The sequence below is a fragment of the Mustela putorius genome, unplaced genomic scaffold, assembly GCF_011764305.1.
Source record: "Mustela putorius furo isolate JIRA1106 unplaced genomic scaffold, ASM1176430v1.1 tig00003846_pilon_pilon_pilon, whole genome shotgun sequence".
NCBI classification, from domain to species: Eukaryota; Metazoa; Chordata; class Mammalia; order Carnivora; family Mustelidae; genus Mustela; species Mustela putorius.
Window position 1 is genome coordinate 8,271,076 of NW_025421999.1, and position 6,320 is coordinate 8,277,395.

Here is a 6,320-nt window from a genome sequence, read left to right on the forward strand (position 1 = left end):
GAGAAGCAGTGTAAAAATAGTATTTTTGCCATTGCTATTGCTGTGAATAATAAATTGTTTTTGTCTCCAGTGCTGGCATTCACGAAACCGTGCTAGGCTAACATGTGACCTTGCAATTCCAGTTAAATTGTAGACTCGTCACAGTTCTTGAGAGTCTTGTGATTTCTTCTTTGACCCATGAACTATGAGTTATTTAGAAGTGAGTTGTTTAATTTCTTTTTTTATTTTGTTTTGTTTAGAGTGGAGAAGGGGAGAGGGAGAAGGGGAGAGAAAATCTCAAGCAGGCTTCCAGCTGAGTGTGGAGCCCTGCTTGGGGCTCGATCTCACAACTCTGAGATCACTCCCTGAGCTGAAACCAAGAGTTGGATGCTCAACCAATGGAGTCACCCAGATGCCCTAAAGACAGAATCTTAAGCAAGCTCCAGGACAGAGGTGGATGTGGGGCTTGATCATCACAACCCTGAGATCATGACCTGAGCCTAAATCAAGAGTTGTTTACTCAACCAACTGAGTAATCCAGGCACCCCAGTTATTTAATTTCTAATATGTGGGATTCCCCACATGACATGTTTGTTGATTTTTATTTTGATTTCATCATGGTTGAAGAAAAATATTTTGCATGATATAAATCTTTACAAAATTTTAAAAAAGATTTTATTTATTTGTGAGAGAGAGAGTGAGCAAGAGAGAGCAGGAGCAAAGGGAGGGGCAGAGGGAGAGGGAGAAGCAGACTCCCCACTGAGCAGGGAGCTTGGCGGAGCTTGCTCAGTCCCAGGACCCCAGGATCATGACCTGAGCAAAAGGCAGACGCTTAACCAACTGAGCCACCCAGGCACCCCCCAAATTTTGTTTCTTAGCCTGCAATATATGGAATTAGGTAGTTCTAAGCACTCCTGAGTTTTAATAATTGCTGATTTTAAGAAAAGAAACATGTAAGTTTACTCAGTTTTTTTGGTTTTTTAGAAACACTGTGGTTAATATATATTTAAAAAGCAAGTCATGTTAATTGGTAAACACAAGAAATAAAACTAAAGTTAGAAAAGGACAGTGCTGGTATTTAATGTTTAACATTAAATAAATATTGGATTTATACATTACTAATATTATGGTTGGTGGACTTCGCCTTTATCTAGGAAGAACTTTTTTTAAAGATTTTATTTATTAACTTGAGAGAGTGAGCATGAGCTGGGGAGAGGGGCAGAGGGCGAGGGAAGAAGCAGACTCCCCGCTGAGAGGGAGCCCAATATAGGGCTCAATCCCAGGACTCTGGATAAGGACCTGAGCCAAAGGCAATCATTTAACTGACTGAGCCATCCAAGGGCCCCCAGGAAGAAATTTTAAAATATTAAAAAAAAATTATAAAGTCAGATTTTCTTTGTTTTATTTCACATTTCAGAGAGATATTGATTACAAAGATCTCAGCCTACACCAGAGATTTAAAAAGTGTATACAATAAAATGCCAATCAATAAAATCAAAAGAAATAATGAAGTTAAAAAATCATTTTGCCACCGTACGGTAATTGATTCAGGCAAGAATGATCAATGACTGCCAAAACTTGGCTGAAAGTTTTATAACAGTTCCCACATTTCTCCCTAGAAATTATTTAGTAATTTCAAAGGAAAAATAGTGACCACGTTGGAGAAGGATCCCATTTAGCCAAGTTTTCAAAGCTAACCTAACTAGTACTAGAACAAGTGATAGCTATTAGTTATTCTTGCCCAAAAGGGAACTTTTAACCACAAAGAAGCTTTTAAGAAACCCAAATTTTATAAAGTGACCATACTTTTAAAAAATGTTAATGTCATGAAAAAAATTGAGGTAATTTTTAGATTTAAGGACACTAAAGACACGACAAATAAATACAATGTGTGATCTTGGATTGGATTCTGAATTGGGAAAAAAATGGCATAAGAACATTATTGGGACAATTGATACAATTTGTCATTGTATCAGTGTTAAATGCCCTAATTTTGTTAAGTGAGTTGTACCTGTTTATAGAATGTCCTTTTTCTTTGGAATCATATTTAAAGACTTTATAGGTGGGGTGCCTGGGTGGCTCCGTCAGTTAAGTGCCTGCCTTCAGCTCAGGTCATGATCCTGGGATCCTGGGATCGAGCTCCATGTTGGGCTCCCTACTCAGTGGGAACTTGCTTCCCCCTCTCCCTCTGCCTCCCACTCCTCTCCCTGCTTGTGCTCTTTCTTTCTCTCTCTCTGTGTCAGATAAATAAATAAAATCTTTTTTTTTTTAAATAAAGATTTTAGAGGTAAAGAGACAAGTTATCTATGGTAAACTCTTAAATGATTATATATTTGTGGGGAGTGATGAAACATATGTGATAGTGTTAACAACTGGTGAATCTGGTTGAAGGCTAAATGAGAATTATTTTTTACTGTGTTTGCAACTTTTTTGTAAGTGTGAACTTTTAAAAACTAAAAATAATGCACACACCCACACCTTCCAAATAGATATTTTATTCATTGTTTATTAAAGGTATTTATTCTACCTTTAACATCTACGGTTACATTGTAGGATTTGATATTTAGTTAACCATCAAATGATAGTGGTCGAAATATCCAATTTTATCCATGCCCTATTTAATTGAAATTTTGCAAAGGACACAATCTAAAATCTCTATCTCTTAAAAAAATAAAATAAAATAAAATCTCTATCTCTTGATAAATATTAGAAGAAATTAATTTAATAACTTGTTTTGGAAAGATTAGAGAGAAAATATTTGGACCAGTTTTCACATTAAAAAGGATAAAAGTATGTAATAATTTTTTGTTTGAAATGAAACTCACTTTTTTTTTTATTTGTGAGTCTATTTATTGTTTCAGTGAATTCTGTATGAAAAGAAATGATCAAAGGTTGAAAACACCACATACTTTCTCTTTCATCTATTTTTTTTCTTGTTTCCACAATTTACTGACTACATTTGGTGAACTGAAAACATATTTAACAACTTGCTATTAATATCAAGATACCTTTCTAAAGAAAGGTAAAAGCTTGATATGAGCATAATTAACTTATAAATGATAAGTTATAAAGTTACCAAATTATAAGTTAATTACAAAATTAACTTATAAATGATATCACTTCTCTGCATATTTTCCTTAAAATACATGTAAAGCCAGGGAAGCAAAAGTATTTAAGAAAGAAGAAAGTAAAAACTATAAGATACCATCTTTGGTAACATGTTATGCACTTATTTGTTATTTCACCATTTACTGACTTGCAGAAGATGACACGAATATGTGTCTAGTGTGGGTTCCTGAGCCTTAAGCTGGCATTTCATATAACACTGGAAGTTTGTGGTGGAGCTGCCCAGTCTGGCCCAATTTTATGTGACCAGTTATGTATATTTGGTCTGTACAAAAAGGACCCTTTTTCCTTATCAATGATATATTTAAGAAAGATTCAAATAAATGGCTGGAGGATTTTCCCTCAGGGAATGTTTTTTTAAAAGAGAGAGAGAGATGCCAGCCTCACAAATTAGCAAATTAGAGATCTTCAAAGCATAACACTTTTTTTTTTCTGTGTACTTGATACATTAAAAAAAAATGAAGTGAAGTTCTAGTTTACTGCAGTAAATTGTAATAAGTTAACTTTGCTTGATTAAGATTTGGTGATATTTTTAGGAACTCAATGATGTGGAATTTCTACAAAGGTCAATGTCAGAAACCTTCATTGCCCTCAACTCAAAAACAGTAAGCTCCATGGAGCTTCTGAGTCTCTTGCTTGCGGGTCTCTCTTATCACAATAGTGGGATGAAGTTCACCTTGGGTCTGACCAATGATGTGCTCTGTGTTGTGCCTATAAATGCTAAATTAATTTTGTCACCTAGGAAATTAGATATCTTTTAAGAATCATGTAATTGGGGCGCCTGGGTGGCTCAATGGGTTAAAGCCTCCGCCTTCAGCTCAGGTCATGATCCCAGGGTTCTGGGATTGAGCCCCTCATTGAGCCCCACATCGGGCTCCTTGCTCTGTGGAGAGCCTGCCTTCCCTTCTCTCTCTGCCTGACTCTCTACTTACTTGTGATCTCTGTCTGTCAAATAAATAAATAAAATCTCTTTAAAAAAAAATCATGTGATTATGTGATCAAAAGTGAAATATGAGATCTGTTCTTCAAGTCAGTCCTAGGAACATGGGTTGTTCAGGTTTCTCCTTAGAATGGCATCCTTTGGGGGAGCGCCTGGGTGGCTCAGTGGGTTAAAGCCTCTGCCTTCAGCTCAGGTCATAATCTCAGGGTCCTAGGATCAAGCCCAGCGTTGAGCCCCTCATCAGGCTCCTTGCTCTGCAGGGAAACTGCCTCCTCTTCTATCTCTGCCTGCCTTTCTGCCTACTTGTGATCTCTGTCAAATAAATAAATAAAATCTTAAAAAAAAAAAAAGAATGACATCCTTTGGATACATTTTATCTTTGTCACTTATCAAAAATGTGATGAACACCATTCCTATGCTGGTCTTATTTTGTCCATGAGAGTCTAGTTCTAGAAAAGATCTCTCCATACCAGTTGTCTGCTGGGAAATGCGTATTTCTCAGATTATAATGGTAGGCAGTCTAACATTTTGGTTGAAGAGACACAAAATATGAGATGTGTAAGCAATGTGTTCACTGTTTGTTGCCTAGAATATGACCTATTTTCAGAGGTAGAATCTGATGGCAGAACTTACAGCACTCTCCAAAGCTTGAGAGTTTGCAAGTGATAATCATAGTTAATATATACACTGATAACAAGTATGCCTTTGAAGCAGTCTATAGTTTGGAAAGCTGTAAAATGAGAGATGTTCCTCTGTAGAAACCTCAATTTAAAATGATCAACTGCTTAACTTTTAAGTACTTTAATGCTTTCTACAAGTGTGACTATAAACATAGATCCCTACAAAAAGGCAGAACATTAGTGTAAAAGAAATGCCCTCGCTGATGACAGATTATACTTGACAGGCAGCCCTCAGTGAAATAGTGACCCATATAGTACCCCAAGAAGCTGATTATTTAGACAGATTCGAAGAGGCTACTACAAAATGCCAGCAATTGGCTCCAAATTTTAAAGGAGTTATTCGGAAAATATCTGGTATGAAATTGTTCAAGGATGAGGTACTGTAGCTCTGTAGATCTTTCAGAACAAGTGCTTTGTGATGCCAGACATCACAAAAATATTCCCACAGAGAGAACACAGTGGACAGTATATACTCAAACAACCGTTGATGGAAATGACTACAAAAGCGGTGAGAGGTCTTTTGTGCATGTCTTAAATTAAGTGTTCTTGTTGTCAGTATTGTGTGCTCCAAGTTATAGATGAAACCAAATGAGGTTTCAATACTCATACATTTTAGAAAGAACTTGAAGATGAATTGTCTCATACAGCTCAGTGTGAGAATGCACAATGGAAAAAAGAAAAGAAAAAATATGTATGATGTATATTTTTATTAAGCCAATAAAAATTTTTTATGTATACCTCATAATTTCAAAGTTAAGTTATAATTAAAAAAAAAAATCTGTCCTCAGTCATACTTCCATCTACTCCTGATTCCTTCTCCCCGAGGAAAAGACTTTCTGCTCATTTCAGACTTTGTCCCCATTTTTAAATAATATAATTTTATTGTTCTTTTAAAACATTTTTAGTTTAGATATCAAAATATTTAGCTAAAGAAATTAGCTCTTTTATATGAACTCACTCCCCCCATTTTTCTTTCTTCCCATCTTCTGAGTATAGTTCTGCCACAGTGGATTAAATCAATATTTAGTTTCTACGTTATTACTACCTTTTATTTTTAATTTTATTATTTTTTAAAGATTTTATTTATTTATTTGACAGAGATCACAAGTAGGCAGAGAGGCAGGTGGGGGATTGGGGAGAAGCAGGCTCCCTGCCGAGCAGAGATCATGACCTGAGCTGAAGAGGCTTAACCCACTGAGTCGCCCAGACGCCCCTGTTACTACCTTTTAAATATGATGCTCAGTTGGGCAGTTTATTGTGCTCATATTTTTTCTTGTCTTTTTAAGATTTTTCTAAATTTTTCATGTACTCATGACATTCATTCCCAAATATTCTGGCAGTGCTTCAGTACCTTCTCCCCATATTTAAACAGCATTATTTTGTTTCTTTTTTTCTTTTTTCTTTTTGGTATTTCTTAGAGACCCCATCCTGCTCCAATTTACACTGGTTGTTTTCTATCCTACTTCTCAATTAGAGTTCTGAGATTTCCCTTCTTAACCATTCTGAGCATCCCCTTTACATTCTCCTTTGTTGGATATCCTGTGTCCTAGATATGTTGTTATTTTTTGTTTTCTTGGTTTATCCTCTGCTGGAGC